Below are 23089 nucleotides of genomic sequence, written 5' to 3'. Positions count from 1 at the left end.
GAAAATTAATTACAGAATTTTAACTGGGAACTATATCCTGCAAAAAGAGATGAGTTATTCATGAGAGGTATGAAAATGACTAGTCTTCATTTAAAGCTGTTATCATAATGTTATCCTGTTGCGTAGTTCATAATTTTCCATACTAGCATTAATGTCTAAAAGAAAGGTTTCTGTTGCTCTATGTCCTGAAGGGGTGAGGATAACTAAGTACACATTGAAAGTATTTAGTAATTCCACAATTATAGATGAAGGAAATTGCATGAAGAGAAAAAGAAGTTCAGAAGTAATAACACTCCCTGATAATTACCACAATAGTGCTAATGACTCATATGACCGTATTTTAATTGTAAAAACCAGAGGTGAAAATTCAATTTTCCGATTTAGGGGTAAATTTAGTACAATAGAAATCGTAATTACACAATAATTTCTACACGAAGCTCATTTTACAAATTGCAACCTGTTCCCAAAGTTACCAAATAAAGTTATATTAGATATGTTTGTTGAATTTTAATTTCTGCTTTTACATACCACTGTCTTTAACAATGAATAAGTGCTAAAACTGAACATCACAGAATTTAACTATTTGATCTATTAAGCACATGAATAAGAAAAAAATTTTAGAAAAATACAGATGTTATGTCTCAGAATACTTGGGTTTTAAAAGAGTACACTAAAAATCTTGGTAATTGAACATGCTTGGTAGATATACAAAATGCTTACTTTACTATTTTCTCTATTTTTATGTATGTCAGCAAATTTTCAAACAGAAAATGTACGTTAGCGCATGAATTAAAGAAGCCAATTCACATATGATACCCAAGGGGGATGGGGTGTGCAGGAATTTGAACAAGGCCATAGAATGGGGCCAGGATATAGTTTAATGAGCTACAGAAAGACAAGAGAAACACAATTTCTCTTATTCACAGTTCTCAGACTAAGTCCAGTAAATGTAAAGGATCAAGATTTGGAGGTAAGGGAAGGGAAAAATGTTAATTAGGCTAAGTGTGTGCCTCGTGGAGCAGGGCTAGAAGTAACACAGAGGAACGGGGAGATGATAAAAGAAATATTGTACTCTAGAGTAAATTTCTACCTTTGAATTTTACCTAATTTTCCTTGCAAATTGATTAAAGCTAAGAAACTAGAACAATATTTCTCTCTTGTCCAGCTCATTACTGGAGCGAAAAAAAGGTGCTCAGTTAAATAGAAGACTAGTGTGCATAGCTCCATTTCAAATACCCTTTAAAAATGAATCTTCATCAACAAAGCTCATCTCACAGGTATTTCCCAGCCATATTCTGAATCCAGCTCATTCTAGAACACCTGGTTACTTAAGACAAACCACGAGACTGGATGATATAGCCACAAAGAACTGCAAAAATCAGGAGAAGATTCATAACAAATAGAACCTTATAAAATGATAGGAGTTGAGTTAGAAGAAAGATGGACAAAAGGTAATCGAGTGAGAAAAGTACATAAACTAGAGCACAGCTGGAAGTGAGCTAGGGCTGTGGAAGTCCAGTCAGGGATAAAACAGACTAAAATGGCTGAGATTTCTGTAGAGTTGCTACATAATTTGAGACTAGGTTGTTAGAGAGTCCTGGAAGACAGGCATATGAAGCAAGGGTTAGTTTGATGAACAGAAGCTATTAAAGATCTTAAAAAGACAAGGAAAAAAAGAAAGCTAAGAACTAAATTTTTAAAGGATATGCCATGGGTACTTCAAAAAATTTAAATGCTTACAAGAAAGAAAAATCAATATTTTCTGTATTTATTATCATTCTTAATAGTTCCTAGGTGTTATCGTTTGGGGGCGATTTGAACTCCAGAGTCACCCCAGCAGCATGGGGCGGGGTAATGAAGCAGAAGTGCAATTAACATTTTTCCTTATTTCTTCTGATGCAGCAAAGAACCACAGGTCAGGAAGATTTAGAAAAAGATTAAAGATATTTTAGAGAGACAGGGCCCATGCTGCTAAAGAAGGCTGCAGCCTATGGAATTTGGGAGGTGAAAAGATAGAAATAATGACAGAGTATGCCCAAAGGGAGAGACGGATTTTCAGCCAAAAAAGCTGTAACAATGCACAATTGGGAAAGTCTGTATTATATTAGGGTGTTCAAAGGCATTCCTAAGAGATTGGCAAGTGAGGTTATTTTGATTGACACTTGAATGCTATATTATTCTTTGCTTAGTGTACATGCGCTTACCAAGAATTCAGTCTGTTATAATTAGATTCATTAGAACTTCTGGGCATAAACATGGTATTATAATGATGGTATAGTGAGGCTGAGGTTGTGGGGAGGTTAAGGTAGTACCTTCTACGCAAGGGTCTGTGGCTAGATTAAACCAGCTATAGGTTATGGCTCTCCTGTCTTTTATCTCCTGGCATGCAGGAGGAATTCTCTACCAATGGGGTGTTCTTTGGGTGGTCTCTGAGTTGGGCCTCTATTCCTTCACTCCCCTGTCGCTCATGTCTAACAACCTAATATAGGTATTTTCAGTACAGGAATGCTGCCCTCCAAAGGACCAAAGCACCAACAATTATTTTTAAAACAGTGGCAATAAAAATAGTTGTGCTATTATATATATTTTTAAAATGTACCTCAAAGGGATGACTGGAAGTAAAATGTCTAAGTAAAACATACACACATTTTAAGATTTTGCCCTGCAGGAAGACTTCGCAACCCATACTCCTAGCAGTAGTATGTACATAAAAGTTTCTATTACAGGCTCTTAAATCTAAAGACATGATCACAGTGAGAGCTGAGAAAGACTAATCTTGGAAGGACATAACTTGGACTCGGAGACACTCAAGTCAAGCAGAATGTAAACACTGGTGCTGCCAAAAAACTGTAAAAACTGTAGGGCAGAGTAGTAATATGATGAAAGCTCTGTGTGAGGAAAAATGTTCTGGTAATATTGTGTGCACAGTTTCAAACAATGAGCAATAAGCACCAAGTAGAGGTCACAGTAATTCAGGAGTCAAGTGAGGAGGGTCTTAGTAAACATGGAAGCAATGGGATTAAGAGTAAGGGCGTGGCAGGGGTGTGTGTGTATATGTCTGTGTTGTGACCTAGTTATCTGCAGCATTTTGAGTTTGCACTTTAAGGCCTGACTCTGTTCCTGGTCCCTCCTGACGATCAACCTTTCTGTCCTATAAACTACTATAGCTCTTTCCATTGATATCACTCACTGACACTTAGCACATATTGCCAATATTAATTATCTCTGCTATGCCTATATTTTGCTTCCTCAAATAAGTTTGCTCCTTCCCTCAGAGAACTAAGTCCTTGTTTCAGTTCTTATGACATCCACCCACCTCAAGAAATTAGCTTTTCATTTGATAAGCATTGGGTCTATTTGTTATTTAATGTAATTTATGTACATGATATTATGTACATGATGCATTTTTTTTAAATGTAAGCTTCAGTGGACTCTAACATCATATTAAAAAGTCTAAACTGAATTTATCAGATAATATAATCTGTGTGTTGAAATACGATCACTAAAAATAAGTTCACAGAATTCAATATTTTCATTTTATCTTCTGATTTCAATTTACATGGGCTATTGCAATGTCTCTAAGTAAAACTGTTTTAGGTATTTTGCACAACAATGAACATGGCTTGAAGAGATTGCAAATTTGTCCATGACCTTGGGCAAGATGCCAAAACCTTTTTTATATTCAGCCAACATACATATTAGTCAAGTAAGCATTTTACAGGTGGGCAAGCATGACTAATAATCACCTTGCATTGATATCAAAAGTGGGGTTTTATTAGAGTTGTGATTAACATCTTGCTTCTTAAACAGACTGCCGGAGTGTATATCTGTTGCTTCCATAGCTTAAAGAGACCATTCAAAAGAAAAATTCATTTACCTTTGATATTAAGTGGCATATTAATCTCCGTAGGGAATAAGTACTTTGCAAATCAAATTCCCATGATTTTCACAATGATTACTATTGTTGAACATATAAGTTTGAAAGGCATAAAGCAGAGAAGGGAAGAGATTTTCTTTGTTCAAGTATATATCTAAAATTCCCTGCTGAAACATTTATCATTTTTTTCAGGTTAAGGCCACATTAAACTTAGTGGAAAATATGTAAGTTCCCACTACTCTTCCATCTCTAAGTGCACGAGTCCATTAACAATGCCTTCAACACAGGCAACACTTTGCTTTTGTTTAGAGGAAACCAAGATCATAGGGGAAGGAGCCACAGAATTGTACCAAACAAAGAGGTCACAAATCTGGAGTTGGCTTAAATTCTCCTACTGGGTAATTCACCTGCTATCCAATTCATTTTTTGGAATAATATTGAGAAAGCATGTGTGGGTATAAAGTATTATAGATTATAATATTTATTCGCCCCATATTTATTTTATACTAATCTAGCTGACACTGGTGCTATATATAAGGGAGAGAAAAATTTACAGTTCCTACTCTCAAAAAATGCGTGATCTGGTACAGAGGCCAACAAATTATGAGCTATGTCAAATCTGGCCTCTGATTTGTTTTGTACAGCCCACTGGTTAAGAATAGATTTTGTGTTTTTAAACAGTTAAAAAGTTTAAAAAGAAAAATATGTTGCGACGCATGAGAATTATAAGAAACAAATTTTAGTGTTCATAAAAGTCTTACTGGAATATAGCCATGCCCATTCTTTTACACATTGTCTCTGGCTTAATTGAGTGGTTTTGACAGAGACCATTTACACTGCAAAGCCTAAAATATTTACTACTCGGCCCTTTAAGAAAACACTTGTCAACTCCTGGTCTAGTATAATAAACGAAGCTGGTCTGGTATAATAAACAAGTCAAGCGTAAGTGCTAGCAGGGGCTAAGTACCTGGGGCTGCGAATGCACACAGAAGGCATCAGGGACTCTCCATGGGGAGGAGCTGAGAAAGGCTGATTCAAGGCTTCTGCAGAAGAGAATCATTTGAGCCAGGGTTCCTCCCTTGGCATTATGAAATGAATGTTTGCGTCTCCCCCAAATTCAAAAGTTGAAGCCCTAATCCCCATTGTGATGGTATTTGGAGGTGATATCTTTGGGAGATTAAATAGGATCTGGTAAAAGTTCCAATGTGGAGGGTGAGGGGTTCTCACAACAATCAATTCTCAAGACACCAGATAGGTATTCTACAATTCAACTCAATTTTAATACAATCTACCCCAAAATAGGATCGGATTTCACAGGTTAAGTGTTTAGTCCTACAAGACAACTCCCTTCTACCCCCACTTTAGACTTGCTAGTCACGAGCACAGGTAGATAACTGTATTTCTGACATATTGCCTATAAATCAGAGGTTCCCAAGACACTCTCTGTGAATTTTAATGATTCGCTAGAGCAGGTCATGGATCTAAGAAAAACATTTTACTTACAAAAGTACTGGTTTATTATAAAAGGATATAACTCGAGAACAGCCAGATGGAAAAGGTACATAGAGAATGGCATGAGGAAGGGGCACAGAAGTCTCATGGCCTCTTCAGGTGTACCACTGTCCCCAAACCTACATGTGTTCACCAACCTGAAAACTCTCTGAACCCTGTCCTTTTGGGTTTTTATGAAGGCTTCATTGCATTGGCATGATTGGCTAAATCATTGGCCACGGTGATAAATTCAACCTCCAGAGGGTTTGGGGTGAGAACGAAATTTCCAACCCTCTAAACATATCTTTGGCTCTCCTGGAAAACAGGCCCCATTCTTAAGAGGAATCCAAAAGTCAACCTATTAACATCACAAGAGACATCTTTGTTGCTCTCATCACTTAGGAAATTCCAAGGCTTTTAGCTCTGTGCCAGAAATGAGAACAAAGACCAAACATATATTTCTTATTATAAATCACAAATCACTGGAGGTAATTAGGTCTAGATGAGGTCATAGGATGGAGTCCACATGATGAAATTGGTTTCTCCCTGTGCACACACCAAGAAAAGGCCAAATGAGGATATAACCTGAAAGAGAGCCTTCACCAATTACCTGACCATACTAGCACCTTGATCTTGAACTTTAAGCCTCCAAAGCTTTGAGAAATAACTCTTTGTTGTTAAGACACCCAGTCTATGGTATCTGTTATAGCAGCTGTAACTGAGACTAATGAGATCCACAGAGCCCCAAGGAGTCTGTGGACAAAATTCAGGAGATTTACAAATGTGAAGTGGAAAAACAACATCTTTATTTTTTACTACTCTGTAACTGAAATTTAGCATTTCTTTCTATTGTAAGTATAGACAACAAACCACAGTAGTGTTTTGTCACCAATAGAAACCATGTCGATTTTTATATCATCCAACATTTGTTGCAGATATCCTAAATATAATTTACAAGCATCAATACTTTAAAATTATGGTAGTTGTTAGACCCACCTCTAGATCTTCTTCTTAATATGTCATCCTGGAGAAAGAATTATCTCAGAGAAGGAAGCAGTGAGAGGGCCTGACAGGGGTAATAGTTAGCCGGTCTGTATACACATAAGGGTATGTGAATTGTTAATAAGTAAATAATATTTATTTAGTAAATAACTACTTCTCTAAGTTCCCTAACTATTCCTGCCCCCCCACCCCCAGGATTCCCTGAAATGCCTCCAGTTCAGTAAATAAAGGATTAACACTAACTCCAGTGGAGGCCTCTCAGAACTTGCCCCAGAACTAAGTATGCAAAAAGAGTTGCTAGATCATTTTAATGTTTCCCCCCTCATCACTACCAGCATGCAGGCTTTCCAAGAGGAGGGGTCTGGTCCACACGTGTAAAGAGGAAAAGGTGATTCTTAGAGGAAACTGCGAGTGGTCCAGGGAGGCGGAGGTGCTGGGGAAGGCAAGAAGTAGAGGTGAAACTGAAGAAACAGGGAAAACACATGATTCTTTTATCCTTGCTGTGGAGTTAGGACTTGATCCTGAATCAGTGAGAGAACTCTAGTTTAAAGTAGATGATTTATTTCAGAAAGGATATGTTAACAGTAGCCTAAAGGTGCACTGAAGAACAGGACTAGGGGGAGCAAGAGAGACACAGAGATATATATGGACAGAAAGATAGAAAAAGAGAGTGTGAAGTCCACTGGCTCTTATAATTATCCAAGTCAGTAAATTCCGGTAGTGGCAATAAAGCTAAAGAAATGAATGGATTTGAAAGGTATCAAAGATCTTGAATTGAGAGGAAATGTCAGCGTGAGAAAATGTGACCCTAACACCAAACTTTCTAGCCTGGAAATATGAATGAAAATAAAATAGTGGAATAATGAATGTTCCTCCATTCATATTATTCAAAAGTACAAGTGGCAAGTGTATGTATTTGCAAACAACTGACATTTTTTAAGTGCAAGAACCATGGATATCATAAGCTAACCTAAGTGACTTATGAGCAAGTGAGTAATTTTCTTTTACTTTTATGTTATAAATGACACTATAACTTCAAACCACTTTCTTATACTTTTTAAACTATCCTTGCCATTATAAAGAAGTCTAATTATCTTAACATTCTGGAATCACTTGGCCTAACAGATATATTTGCACTCTAGAAATAAATGTGTTGGGTTGCCTTGATTAACACCTTGACAATCAGATAACTTTAGAAATGTTAAAAAGGCCAAGATAAGTTGTCTGACTTATCAAACATCAGCCAAGTAAATTTTATGTTTTGGGGACAATTTTTCCTCTTACAAAAGTTGATCAAGAAGCTATTCAAATGGTCAATAAGGACATAAACCGATGCTTAACACCATTAAACATTAGGAAAATGTAAATCAAAATTACAATGAAATACCACTTCACAATCATTAGGATGAATATTCTTAAAAACAAAAAACAAAAAACAAAAAAAACAGAAAATAAGTGCTGAAAGGATGTAAAGAAATTAGAACTCTTGAGCATTGCTGGTAGGACATGAAATGGTGTAGACACTGGGAAATAGTATAGCTGTTCTTCAAAAAAATTAAACGTTGAATTAGCATATGATCCAACAATTCCACTTCTAAATGTATACCAAAAAGAATTGAAAGCAGAGACAGGAACAGTTATTCACACACTAGTATTCACAGCAACATTATTCACAATAGTCAAAAGGTCAAAACAACCCAAATGTCCTTTGAAGGATGAATGGATAAAATGTGGTAAGTAGATACAATGCAATATTATTCAGTCTTTAACAAGGAATGAAAATCAGATATATGCTACATCATGGATAAATGTTAAAAATGTTATACCAGGTGAAATAAGCCAGACACAAAAAGACAAGTAATATATGATTCCACTGATATGTGTCACCTAGAACAGTCAAATTCATACAGACAGAAAGAAAAATAGTGGTTACCAGGGGCTGGGGAAAAAGGGGAGTTATTACTTGATAGGGGAGTTATTACTTGATAGGTACAGAATTTAGAATGATGAAAAATTTCTTCACATGGATAGCGATGGCTACACAACAATATGAATATACTTAATGCCACTGAACTGCACACTTAAAAATGGTCAAAATAATACATTTTATGTTATATGTATTTTACCACAACAAACAAACAGAAAGCTGATCAGATGGATTTACTTGGTTAGATAACTAAAGGTGTTTCATGTTTTGTTTTATTTTTATTTTCCATAAGACTTTCGGCACTATTTTAAAAAGAAATTGATACTTGGTGTTCCAAAGCAAAGTTAAATTCCACAGGCAGCTCTGGTGGCATTTCCCAGGTCTTTCCAGTCTTGAACCTGCCCCGAGACCTCAGATTAAAGCTTGTTTTAATCCACATCTTTGCTCATGAGGGTCTCTCAACCTAGAATGACTTTTTATATAACCTGTCCTATAACTCTCGACCTTGCAAGACTTTGATAATTTTAAATATGCACTCTTTAATAAGATAGCCACTAGCCATATGTGGCTATTGAGTACTTAAAATGAGGTTAATGAGAGGTGCTGTACGTGTAAATTACACAAAGGATTTGAAAGATTTAGTATGAAAAAAGAACATAAAATATCTTATTTGTTAAAATAATATTTTGGATGTATTAAGTTAAATAAAAACATACCATTAAAATTAACTACACCTATTTCTTTATTTTTTCAATGTGATCACCAAACTTTGAAATTACAAATATCACTCACATTACATTTCTACTTGCCAGTGCTACTCTAGAATAGCAATACTCATAATACGTAATTATTTTTGTACATGCTTCTCTTATTTCATGGGATGGCACAAAATAAAAGCTAATCAAGTATTTTCTAAATTGAATTTTGTGTGTTTATCAAACATTTTGTCTAAATAAAATCTGTTCCTACTCTACTTTATTGGAAAATCACCATAGACTATTAGGAGAGAACTGCTTTTCAATTTGAGCCGTGTCTAAGTGTCTTTCCCTTGCAGTGAAACATTAGTGAAGTTTTCTGACAAGGATTCCAAAATAACTTATTCTTCTCCAAGTCAGCCTCTGTTCTCCAGGGAATATTCTCAGATAGTAGGTGAGTCTCATTTAAACTTTCTGCTGATTCATACTTTATCTAAATAGAACAGAAGCTTTGGAAGGCTTAGTGCAGGAAGGACAAGGAAAGGTGTCATTAGCTTAATCTCCTACTTCATTCTCAGTGTTAAAGAGGGCCAGCATATACCATAAGGTATTTTACTACATGCTAGAGGAATTCCCAGAGCTGTATTTTACATCCCCTCCCATCCCACTTCTTGATGGTTGAATCATCCTCGATGACTCAGATACTCAATGTGACAATCAGAGGCTTCAAAGAAACCTTGAAGGGGTTGACGAAGCCTACAACTGCTTCCCAAATTACGAAGGCATATGTTACCATAAAGCCAAATTCCAACTGCCAAAATGTCTTGAGACAAATGCTTCATTGTTAGAAAAGTCTGTTTGCTTTTTACAATGCACACTGATGTCACCATTGTGCAAATTTTTTCACTGTTATATGGCAGGGTATATTTTAACTTTCTTGCCTAGAAGAGTTCTCTTTAATGATATATGTATATTATATACATGTTCTATGAAGAGGATTGATTGTAAAATTGGACATTGTAGATAATAATCATTATAAACTGAATAGAAAAATCAGTTTACCATTAACATAATGATTTTAAAATTTAAATTTACTTTCAAATATTAAAGGTACTGGAAGAGCCAAATGGATGATGCATATTTTAATACACATATGATAATAGTAATGAACTTTATTTTGGGTACCATTATTAAACACTTATTTACTATATGATAGGACAAGAACTTTAAGGCTGTTATATCTATTTAACCTATATTAATCCTATAAGATATTCTTATTTCCTATCAATATAGAAATTGAGTCTCAGAGCTAAGTGACTGCCCAGGTCACACAAATAATAATTAGAAGAGTCAGTTTTATTCTGAGTCCAATGCCTAGATTTTTTTACAAATACATGTGTCTAAAACTGGGATAAGAATATGTACCTTCCTCAAGCAATTTTTCTGACCCATTTCACTAACCTATTCATAGTCATTAAATACTCAGAAACCATAGGGGGAAAAAGGAGAACATAAATTTGACTTCAACAATTGAGGTAAGGAGGATTCCTTGAAATTAAAACATAAGTAGGCTGCAAATTTTACCCATGGTTTTAATGTAAAGGGAGGCTTCAAAGATATTTTCACCATCAGGCTGCTTGCCACAACCTCCTATCCTACCTCACCCACTCCTGGCTCTCAACACCATGTCACGTCTAGCATGCTCCTCTTCCTAACATCCAGGTTCTAGGAGCTACCTTCTGTCTTCAGGTGGCCATCAGTGAAAAGCACAAGCACTGTGCTTCATTCTTCTCCATTTTTGTACATAGGAACTCTTGGTGCTGTTTTAGAAATTATCTCTAAAAGTTAAAGCCATGTGGACCATCCTGAATGCAGCTGACAACAGTTACCAAGGACAGCAGAGCTCAAATGTGCAGGAACAGATCTGACTCCTGTAGAACTCTAACCATTTCCCTCTTTATTGGCCAAGGCCTATACTCACCAAAAACAAAGTGCTGATTAGTAACTCATTCTGGGGATGTAGAACGAGCTGTGGAAGCAGAGAATTTCCTAGGTATTCCAGTCTTTCTCCTTGCAGTCCTTGTTCATAATACTCTGCATTGTCTTACTGTTAAGACAGTGTGCAATAACTTAGAAACTTGTAGACACATAGCTCTAAAAAAAAGTTGATAGTGGAGGCTGAGGGTTGGAAAAACGAGTACGAAACAAGCAAACGAACTGACTACCCTCAGGTCACCTGAAACAACCTTGGCATGAAGCAAAGGTCAGAAAAGAGAAGAAAGTGAGAATGAGCTTCTAGGAAATAAGTGGCTTTCTGTGTACATTAGATACAAATCAGAGACAAAGAGTGAAATGAGGAGCCAAAAGACTTGCAGATAATAAAAGTCGTAATGACTAAAATGCTAGGATTCAATCTAGTAAAGAAGACTAAGATCGCACAATCTCTTTGTGATCTAATTACAAAGAAACATGGTTAAGAAAGTGATGAGTGAACTCCAGTCTTACAAAATTGATCTTCCTAAAGCACTATTCTAATCCTGTTATTCCACCCACAAAATATTCAATGGATCCGTACTGCTGGTAAATAAAACAAAGCCTCTCCATCCTCACATTTAATCCATATTCTTTTCAAAGTACATTTCTACCCTCACCTCTCACACTCTCTTACAGAATACCTTTTATTTCACCCAGTGATTCTAATGTCCACTTTCCAAATCCATCCTTCCTTTGGGTCTTTGTTCCAATTATTTTCCTGTACTTATAACAATCCTTAGTAGTCCTTCAAGACCCAGTTCAAAGACCACTTTGTCTCTGGAGACTTTCCAGTTCACCCCAGCTAGAATTTCTCTCTAAATTTCTACAACCTTCTGATTGTGCCTTCTTCGTGGCGTTCATCACTCTTATTTGTGTCATATTATTCATGTACCTAAGTTATATTACTATCATAGTTCACTATGAGTTCTGTGATGTTTTCAATCTGTGAAACAATCTGAAAAATAAGAAACTGAGGATTTTCAGAATATCTTCTGAATAAGAAGGGAAAACTCAGTAACTGTCCTAAAAGATTTGATGGGTTTATTAGACTTCGAATAAATTCAGTGAAGCTGTTTATAATAGAATTAAGGCTTGATTTCAAGCCGGAAATCAAAACTTGAGAGACATTTATTGAAAATATTCTATAGGCATTTATTGAGATCTGACTATGTGCTAAGAACTACACTAGTCTCTGGTAATACAAAGAAAAACAAGATACCATCCTTGCTGCCAAGAGAGCAAACTTTTACTTTTCCTCTTTATTTACATTCCCACTTTTTAAAATTATTTCATATTATGCTAATAGCCTTAATTATTCCATCTCAAGCCAAATTTGAATCAATTTACCATATGTTGTTTCTGGTGGGTTAAGAGGCAATCCTTTTGATTCATTGAGGATAGAACTAGTAATTTGAATTTACAGGGTTGGCGATTAAGACTCAATGTAAAGACAAAAGGAACATAGTTATGGCTGAATCTTATACTAAGAAAATACCCATCACAGGAAGTATTCCAGTAGACCACCTGATGAAATGGTGGAGAAAGGATTCCTGAATCAGATGGGGAAGTGAATTGAAGCACTTCAAAGTAGCTAAAGGATTAGTGCAGAGAGAAGCGAATCCTAGATCTACAAGATTGAGTATATAATGATAGTTATTTTGCGGTTAACAAATCCCTGCATGGGTCATTTTCAAAACAATGATGATTTAGTGACAGACCCTATACCAGGAAAGTGTCTCAGTCAATGCTTTATGAACAGATTTAAAGTCTCAGAAATGCCAAGGCACAAGACGGCATGCTACAGTGTGAAAGCCAGTAATCTGGAGTCTGGCCTGTATATCTTCCCTATGGTACACAGAAGCTATGTTGCAAGTAATTTCAGCTTTCATTAGTCAACTTTGAGAGATAATAACATATGTCTCATGAAATTGTCCTTAGATATGAATAACTTATGATATCTACTCAGCATGATACCTGGTACCTAAAATATTATTCACTCATATATGTCCTTTAATGAGGTTATCGACATAAATACATAGAACATAGAACAAATAAACAGCAACTTGTAGAGTACTTAAAATGAATTCTGAGGGTTAAAAAAGAACAAAAGTTTAGAGCAGTCACAAAGTTGGCTCACTACCTCAAAATAAAAAGAAATACGGCCTTGTGAATACATACAGGTTTAGGCAAGCTTCGAAGTTAAGATGGTAATTATGTAAAGACTGAGAGTATGTTAATATGGTGACAAATAAAACAAAGCTGGCTACAGCAGCGCAAAGCTCTTTGAAGGCAAGAGATGCAAAGGCACAAGACAGCAGTGTAGTGCCATCTTTTCATCTGCAGTGTAGTGGGTCCCCAGTTACTGGCACATAAAAAAGAACCAATAAACATTTGCTGGAAGAACAACACATACATAGTCTGCCTGGTACTTTTAGGTATAAATGCTTCCCAACTGTTTATTTCTGGAATAGTTCTTAAGTCTACTATTCAAAGGCCTCATATAATTGAAGTCAAAGCCCAGAAAAATTCTAGAATTGAAATTAAGCAGATGGTTTGAGGTTCTTTAGTAAAGGAAACAGGCTGGGTGGTCATCCCACTTTAATAAGTTTAATTTCCAATGGGGTCTTCAATATGTAGAGTCCACATCACACCACTGAGGCTACAAACACAGCACTTTTGGACTTCAGTCATAAGCTTCAATCTCTGGCAAGTTACTAAAATGGTTTTGCTAGCAGCACTCTTATGGTGACAATTTCCTGCAGGTTGGCACATTTTGAACAGTGTGCCTAATTCAAAAATATCAGCACATATTTTGGTAAATGTCATTGCACATCTGTGCATAAAAACAGATTTGAAGTCTCGAATCTCATTAAAGAAAAGGGTATTACATCTGTAAGTCCTTTTGTCCGTTGGATGGGCTGCATCCCTAAACACTACAACAAGATGTTGAAAACATATGCTTAAATATTTGCTGAAATTCAAGTAAACATCTTTAAAAAGTCATACTAATAACTTTTCCTTACAAGTAGAACTATGTGACTTCAACTCAGAAACATTATTAAAATTTAATCTCCCAAATGAGGAGTTTACCTTTTTCCTGGTTAGTTCTTATATCACACTGTTTTTCTTTCTGCAAACAGTGTGTCTATATGCCAGAGCCATATATTTGATGTACTCTTAATTAATCTTTGAGGGGAAAAAAATGAAGCATTAAAATTATGTCTATTAGCTCCCTGCTGTATCTCCCCTATAGAGCTCACTGTTGATATGTTTTAGAAGTTTCTATTTTCGTTATACATCTCTATATCACCTTAGCTCATTGCCACCTTAAAACTAGACTCAACAGCCATAATTTATGATCCCTTTCAAGTCCTCACAGAAATAGAGAAATCACTGTTTCTGTCTAGGTCTCATTAAGAAAGTATATAACACAGTTGGTTAAAAGAAACACATGCAATACTACTTCACCAGTAGACACTAGTAGTCTTTAAAATAGAAATGTCCCTTTTTGGCCCTTTTCTTCTTTAGTAAATTATATGTAATCCTCCAAGTTTGTCAGAATTCTGGAAAAAAATTACCAGGAAAGGGAGATCTCTAACTGTCTCCTCCACTGGCAGATGAAGTAGACGGCATCAAGAAATGTCAAGTGAGCTCAGCTGTTTCACATTTTCAAAATCGTCTACTTTTGGCACACTACGAGGATGCCAGTTTTCTTCTTGCGACTTTTTCTCATCTGGAAGATGCATAGTATTGCAAAGAAAACTGATCATTCAACCACAATTAGAAAATGAGCTTTAACAGACCTGGGTGCAGAGGTTGGTTGTGCTATCATGCATTATGGAAACTGACAGTTCTTATATTTTCACAGATGAAAGAACAGTATCATCTATATCTTATAACAGTATCACTGATTTCTTCGGCGGGGTCGGGGGGTGGAATCTGATTTCTAGAAAGATCCTGTTTAAACATATTAAACATATTTCCTTTTCTTGCACTAACCATCATCTTCACACAATGGCACCAACTGCTTGAAAGTGATATTCGAAATACAATCTAGACGCTTAGTGACTTGCCTTTGGTTAGCATAGTTGTACCAACTCCTTCAGCAAATAACAGCAGACCAAGCATAGCCTATTATTTGCTTATTCCATTTAAGGATATATTTGCTGAAAGGAGATGAAGATTGGTGTGAATCTATGTAGCAGAATTACTTCTGAATTCTTGAGCCTGGCTTACATGGGTGCATTGTGCCTGCTAGCCGCACTTCTTCCTTGGGAAGCCACAATTCTAGGGGATTCAATTCCAGTGACCCATCCCTATATATTCCTTATCCTCCTTCCTGAGTATGTGATCAATCAAGTTTCATTTTTGCTTAAGCTAGAGTGAGTCTGGTCTCTGTCTGGAGTCCCAAAAGTCCTGAGAGCATGATCACTGGGTTTTAACTAACATGTGCATAATATAGAAAGATTATTAAACTCTGAAATCTTTAAGCCATTTGAATAGAATTTTTGATATTCTGAGGGCTTTCACACATATAGATGTAATTTTTTTGAAATGAAACAGATTAAACAAGTTATAATTTCAGTTTATCAATTTGTGTGTGTGGTGGGGGGACAAGGTGCAGAGAGATTAAGTGGTTTTATAAAGATTATACAACCAGATGCTGACAGCTACAGAATTCATCTCCCAAAGGTTCATCAAGAGCATTCTCAATTCATATATCACATAATTTTAAAAATATTCAGATCAATATGGTATTCATTTAAGATATACATTTCCAAATTGTAAATTTAGAATGTATGACCTTTATATAAAGTAGATTATTTCAAAGATAAACTGCCTAGTAACTTACATCATTCTAGAAATCTTAAGCTCCTAGTTGACTTGATCTAATTCTTGAAAGTTATTTCTGAGTGGTTAAAGACACTAAGTAGAATCATTAGGAAGCAATAATAAAGAAAAAATGTAATAAAGTCATAAGTGAGGCTTGAATATAATGAGGCTTGAATTTGATATATTATTTGTTCCACAAATAAATATTTAGTAAATACTAAATGCCAAGTACTCTAGACATGATAACAAATAATACACATATAGTTCCGGTGTTCTAGGAGCTTATAATAGTTCAATGGTGGAGAGAACAATAAACCAAGCAATATCAATACAGTGCAGTGAATGCCAAGCTCACCTGGCAGGTTCACAAGATGTGTAGGGAGACACTATCACGAGTGTCCAAGCAAGCCCTGAAGATTAGAATTCTTTGAAGAAAAAGTGCTTACAGTGAGGTCTGGAGAAGGAAGACCAATTTGTCCCAAAGAAAGGAAAGACTGGTCAATTTCCTGATGTTCACTAACTTCGCAAAACCTGTCTCTATAACTTTAAAAATTAAAAGGAAAAAAAAAAAAACTCCTATTTCTTCTTTCCTTTCATTCAGCTTTATCCCCAGAATAGACACACTTTATTCAGCTCAAAGCCATTAACTCCTAAAACACATGGAAGGCATTTCTACTCCTCACCACTCAGTTCAGAAACAACATTCCCACAACCTAAGATTGCTGTACTGTCAAATTTTGCAGAATCTAGTCATAATTTTAGTAAATCTTAGCCAAAATTAATGAAATATCAACAAACTCTCTACCTTCTCCAACTTCACTGACATTATTCATTTCATTCTAATACTCTAACATCTACCCCACACATCCTAACAATATCAGGTATGGATTTCTAGGAATTTTACATCTTTTCTCTTAGGTATAACTAATACCCCCTGCTTTGAGGTTGTAACAAACCATGAGTAATGGAGACAGCATGGCTTAGGCTCCATACTCTGTGTGCTACAACCGTCTACAGACACATTATATTGAAAACTTAAAGCAGAGTTATCACCTTAAGTATGGGTCTATTTATCTATTTTGGCTGAATGAGATGTCTTCCAGTAACTGACAAAAGGGGCATTGTGTACATTCTTAACAAGTGCTATATCCTTATCAATTTGTCTATGTATTTAGATAAAGGATGAGTGTATTATGTCTGTTCAAATACAAACATGTATTGAACATGACATCAGGTTGGCAGTAGCCATTGGCTGGAGTATACTCTAAAATATAGACTACTGAGATAGAAGATAATCAGCAGAACTAGCCTCGATCTTCAATGTTTCTTATGTCTTATTTCCTCCTAGTACTGCTAGACAGAAATTTGAAATCTTCAGTGTAAATCAATAATATAATAGACACTGATCTGTCACAAGTTTCATTTAAAAATGTCTAATCACTATGTTGTACATCTGAAACTAATATAATATTATATGTCAAATATTAACAGCAATTAAAATTTTTGAATAATTTTAATTGCATTTAAGTAGGAAGCCAGAAATATGTTTTAGAATTTAAATCTCACCCTTCTAATTTTCTTTTTCATCTCTCTTTCAGCTTCCCTACCCAGTGTTATTTTTTTTTAAATTTTTTTCCTACCCAGTGTTTTTATGCATTTTTTTTTTATTTCCTTACTTTTCAATCAGGTAATAGTGATAAAGAGGAACGAAATATATTTTGGTGGAAGTGGAGAGATGCTTATGCAAAGGACAAACTTAGTAACTAAAGACCAGAGCTTGTACTCAAAAACTCCATAGTTCTTTCCATACCACCTAATGCACTGGTTTACCACTCAACTATTGCCAATAGTCATTTTTTAGGGCATTAATGAAAAATACCAAGAAGTAATAAAGAAGTTATTTCTGATGAGGACTTAATATTGTTCCAAACAGTTTTATATAAAAATAATCAAATTACAATTTTATGGCTTAAGAAGAAAGACTAACAATGCCAGTGAGTAACCTGGATTCTACAAAATGTGAAGAGCATTTATTTTAATTAGCCATGGTCTTCACACTAATTGCTCTCCTGTCACAAGTTAGCCTTTTTCCATCAACACCATACCTGCCCTTTTTATAATAAAAATATGAGACAAAAACAAAAAGAATATAATTTTTAATTCTAAAAGCTCTCACCATTTTTAAAGCTACATTAATGGCAGTCTGACACTAATAAGATTATTCAGTCAAATCTAGACTTAAGAAAGTGTTCTTTATTTCATCAGGAAATAAAGTTCAATCCTATAATCATATTGTCAGGTGAATGCCTGAATAAAGCAGATGGTAGAAGGGTAGCTTACTAGAAGTGCATAAAGCAGATATCCCTGCACAATCTATTATAATCTCTGGGGTACAGTCACAGTTCAATCAGGCTGCTCCAATAACTAGCAAAGTGACTATCATTTTAGGACTTACGTTAGATGTAAAATAAACTGGTGATTTAAAAAAATAAACAATTCTAGTTTCTCTAGAAATGTCTCGAGATAAAATTATTTATTCTTCCTGACAGGTATAAGTTGTGTTTTTTGTTTTTCAGTTTTAACTTTGTAAAAAATAATCAACCTATGCTTCCAGCTTAAAAACACTTGAGCACACATCAGCTGATGCTGAAAATCAGATGGGAGTGCCACATATATACAGGATGCATTGAAATACCATGAGGGGAAAGGCATTCTGTATGGAGATGGTAGTTTTTAAGAAAGCTACCATTTCCATATCAGACACATAGTATTATAAGGCAGGGAGAGAAAGAAGAGGTGAAGGACGCCATTCTGCATGCATAGCCTCTGTTTAATCTTTACGAGACCTCAACTAAGAGACTCTGCAGGGCAGCCAAGAGAATGAGTAGTGTGGAGATGGGGAAGTCAGAAGCCTGTCAAATGGCAGCCTCTTCCAGACTAGGGAAAAAACACATCAGACAACCGAGCAAAGGCAGCAAAGGCAGGCCTTGCACAGAGTGTTAAAAATACCGGCCAAATAATAATGAAATGTCAAAAGGGATGGAGAAAGAGTTAACCAAGATGACAAGGGGGCAAACACCAGAGTGAAACCTTTCCAAAGAATTAACCACTTTGGCAAAGGTTGTTGATTCAGTTGCCTTGTCCTTTTGCAAGAAGCTACATTTCTATTTTTAGGACTGTTGCTTGTTTTCAATAAAAATGAAGTTCACATCACAGATTTTTCTACACATTGATAAACTATCTCATTTGCAAAACAAAGGACTGTACCTTTTATGGAAGGCTATCCAGCGAAGTATGTATAATTCATGATATAATTCAAGGAGTGTGCTATCTCAGAACTAAGGCAGTGATTCTCAAACTTTAGAGAGAACCGAACTACCAAAATAGCTTTTTAAAGACAGATGGCTTGGCCCCACCTCAACAGATCTTGTTTAGGACCCAATAATTTACATACCTAATAATTTTCAGGCAATGCTGATAGATGCTGCTGGTCCGGGCACCACGTTTTAAGAACCACTGGTCTCAGAAAAAGGAATGAGAACATGTATTTTCATGCCTAGGCTCATAACTGGACCACAAGGAGCAAGAATAAAGAGGGTAACTTACTTATACACTTGAATCCTTTACAATATATTCAAAACCTTTAGGAGAAATGAGGAGGCAATTTAATTGAGATAGAATACTGATTATTTTCTAAAATAGATTATTTTCTATTAGTAAGGGTCTTAGATCAGTGCTTTATAAACTTAAATGTATGTAAGAATCACCTTGTGACCTTGTTAAAATGTAGATTCTGATTCTATAGGCTTGGAGTAAGGGCTTAGAGTCAACATTTCTAACAAGTGCCCAGGTGATACTAATGCTGCTGGTCCAAGGACCTGACTTTAAGTAGCGAGCGGAGTCTTACTATCAGAATGAGAAGCAATATAGCCCTAGGGGCCAGAGTGAAGACTCAGGAGTCTAGCTGCTTGGATACAAGTCCACACTTACTAGTTGTGTGATTTGGGCAAATTACTTAACTTCTCTGTGGGTCAGTTTCATCTGTAAAATTAAATTGAGTACCTGCCTTATACAGTGTTGTAAAGATTAAACAAGTCAATATGTATAAAGCACAGTGCCTGGCAAGGGGTAAATATTCAACAAATATTACAGAGAAAGGAAACTGATTTGCTTTTATTAAACCCAAAGCAAATATTTATTAAAGGCCAATATTTGTATATTTGTTTTATATTTTCTTTACAAGTGGGAAGCAAGGGTCTAATAAGATTAAATATTTGATTTGACAGAATTCTTCATCTCTCTACTGGATGCTATGGCATTGTTTATATTTCTTAAGGCTATGTATATAAAAAAAAATTCTATCCTTGAAAATTTGAGCTTTTTTTTTTTCTTTCATCCAAGGCAGTATTGAACTGCATCATGTGTGTGTGGAGGCAGTTCTGATGATAAGAAAAATATACAAGTAATTTGCCTAACGTTGCAGACATAAGTGGTGGTGAATGTTCATGTATAACTACTTTCTTGTTTTGTTTCTAGAATGAAATTACAGAGACTTCCAACTCCTTCACCACACACATTTCCTTAACAGTTCTTACAGACATGCAGAAACGTACTTCCTCCTACTTTGCTTGCCTCTCCAGTGGAGGGTCGTGCTAATTTCAGCTGTGACTAGTTAAGAGCCCCTGTACCAGCCTTTGTTTTCTAATGGGGAATATTGAGTTCTGTTGAACTAGAAGGTATCGGTCGAATATTTATGAAGTGAGAAAAATAATAATTTTCTATTAATTTTTAGAAACCCAAAACACTGCTGTTATGACGGTACACTTTGCAATGCCTGTCTGCTTCCAAATGTCAGCGTAGTAAGACTGTTTTGCGAGGCTGTCAAGATTTTATTGAAAGGGTAATCTGAGGCAATTGTGGAGGCCTGAAACTGCACCTGCTATAATTTCGCTCGTGGCTTTGGGTAAATAGCCTCTTTTAAAATGACAACATAACAGAATAGCTTTGTAACCAAGGGCTTTTTCACATCTACACCATTTATATTTGAAATCAAGAGTACAAACACACAGAGACTCATGGAGACATTTGATGACTGAAATGACTGAGATATCTGGTTTTTAAAATTCTTTATAAAGCAGAGAAGGCATCTGGCCTTGAAAGGAGGAAAATCCAAAGGGGGAGAATTTTGAATTTGTTTTACTAACAATGGTTCTATAGATAGAAACACAGTAATTATTATGAATATCTTAATACCATTCTATCTAACAAGACGTTCCTTTCCTGAGAAGCCATTTATAATGTCTTCAGGATATATAAAATGCCTTGAGAAAATTCCAGAATCTTAAAATAAATTCTGCACTTCTAGAGATGGTAAACAATCCTTTAGAAGGTCATACATTTGTTCTTACTCTATGTCAAAGTTTTATCCTATAGTACCTTTTTCACATGAATAAGGAAAAAAAGATAAGCTACCCATTTGGTTTAATAAATAAAACACTATTTCTTGTAAATAACTAACCAAAGATAAACTTAATGATCTCTCCAGATTTATTAGAAGAAAATTCCCTCTCCATCAGTTAATTTATCATACAATCTTTATCCAGCACAATGTCTATCATCAAAATGATCTAGAGAAGTAAAAGCTAGTCTACCAAATCAAGCCAATAATGGATTAATTTGAAAAATTTGTGACATAATGGGAACTAGACCCAACCAAAGAAACCAAAAATAATTAAAAGCTGCTTACGACTTTATGTTATTTAGTATCTTAAGATTATTGGCTACATGTTTTCAAAAATGTGTGCATAAAAATATTGATTTAATACTTTAAATATATGTATTAAGAAATATATAGTCCTATAATAAGGGTCATTTCAAATATGTATATTATATATATCTTTTTCTACCCCGCTCCACAAACTGGACATAAGCAGATTGCCTCTACAAAATTTGTAAAGGCAAGAATACATTTTACATTTTTTATTCAACATGAAATGGTAAAGTCTTCTCTCAGCTGTAGCAAAGGGGACTAGAAGAATCATCTGGGAAATCCCAGGGGTGGCTATGCGGCTCCATTTTTTTTAAGTAAATAAATTGAAAATGCAGCCACAGAATTGACTTACGAATAAATTTTCAGAAATAAAGGATTGCATTGAAAGACAGCTATAATATATTTTAAATATATATCATCACAAGCTTGTTAGCATAAAAGCTTTGCCTATTACAAATACATAAAATCAAACATATTCAAAGATAATTTTGGCATGATAAATGTATACCATGAAATACCTAATATACATATTGAAAAGATTCTTTAACTATGATATACCTTTTAAACTCTTACAGCTTTTTTTCCTCTCTTCTGTAGAATGGGAATCATAATATCTGCTGTATTTCTCTCAATTATGTGAGAAAATAAATGGAAAAGCATTTGGAAATTTACTGTGTACAATATAGGCACAAGGTAATTAAAATGCTCCTAACCACCCACTAAGGAAAGACACTGCATATGCCTTGCATTTTGCACAGGCCTCCCTTACACATTTATCTTGTCATCTCAGAACTTCTCTGAAGGTAGGCCACACATATAACCCCCATCCTACTTTGTTAATGAGAAACTGAGGACAAGAGTATGTGACTCGCCCAGAGCCTCACTTGGAACCAGTACTCAATCATACCCCAGTTTGTTGACTGTTCTTTTCAATCTAGTGTGAGATAAAATGTTAGCTGTGAGCAAATTCAACATGGGGGCTTATGAAGAAAGTTGGCCCTGAGAAAGGGGTAAAATTGTACACTTGGAGTTCAGCTCCCACTTTGATGCAGTATGTGGCTCAGTTAAAACTCTGTTTAGCCCAAAGGTCAGACAGGGTACAATCACTGCTCATGTAAAACCTACTCCTAACAGCAGAGTATGTGAACAGGAAAAGCCTATCTAGTTTGTAGATTCTAATCACTAATTACATTTTTCTACCTCTGCACCTGAAAGAGCAAAGTATGCCAAACTCAAAATGGGCTATTTGTACTAAGTCAACTAGGTCTTCAAACAGAGAAGGTAACAAGGTCTCACTGCAGTCCCAATACTCTCTTCTGCCAATCAGGATCTTGGGTGGAAAAAAAAGTTTCAAAATCCAAGTAGATTTCCCCCCCAGACAACTCAGCTTGTAGACATTGGACAACATAATATAAAGTAGCAAAAGCTCAAAACCAATAACCAGGAAATGCTAGTGGCAG

General features: G+C 35.5%; 1 protein-coding gene across 2 annotated transcripts in view; it reads right to left on the bottom strand.

Annotated features, from left to right (window-relative positions):
• The window catches only part of PRKG1 (protein kinase cGMP-dependent 1), a 1114039-nt gene that overhangs the window by 401639 nt on the left and 689311 nt on the right, over positions 1-23089 (bottom strand). The gene's annotated exons all lie outside the window — the stretch shown is intronic.

Source organism: Pteropus medius, unplaced genomic scaffold, assembly GCF_902729225.1.
Source record: "Pteropus medius unplaced genomic scaffold, Ma_sr-lr_union100, whole genome shotgun sequence".
NCBI classification, from domain to species: Eukaryota; Metazoa; Chordata; class Mammalia; order Chiroptera; family Pteropodidae; genus Pteropus; species Pteropus medius.
The sequence above is the reverse complement of the archived record's forward strand: the minus strand, read 5'-3'. Positions and strand labels throughout refer to the sequence as shown.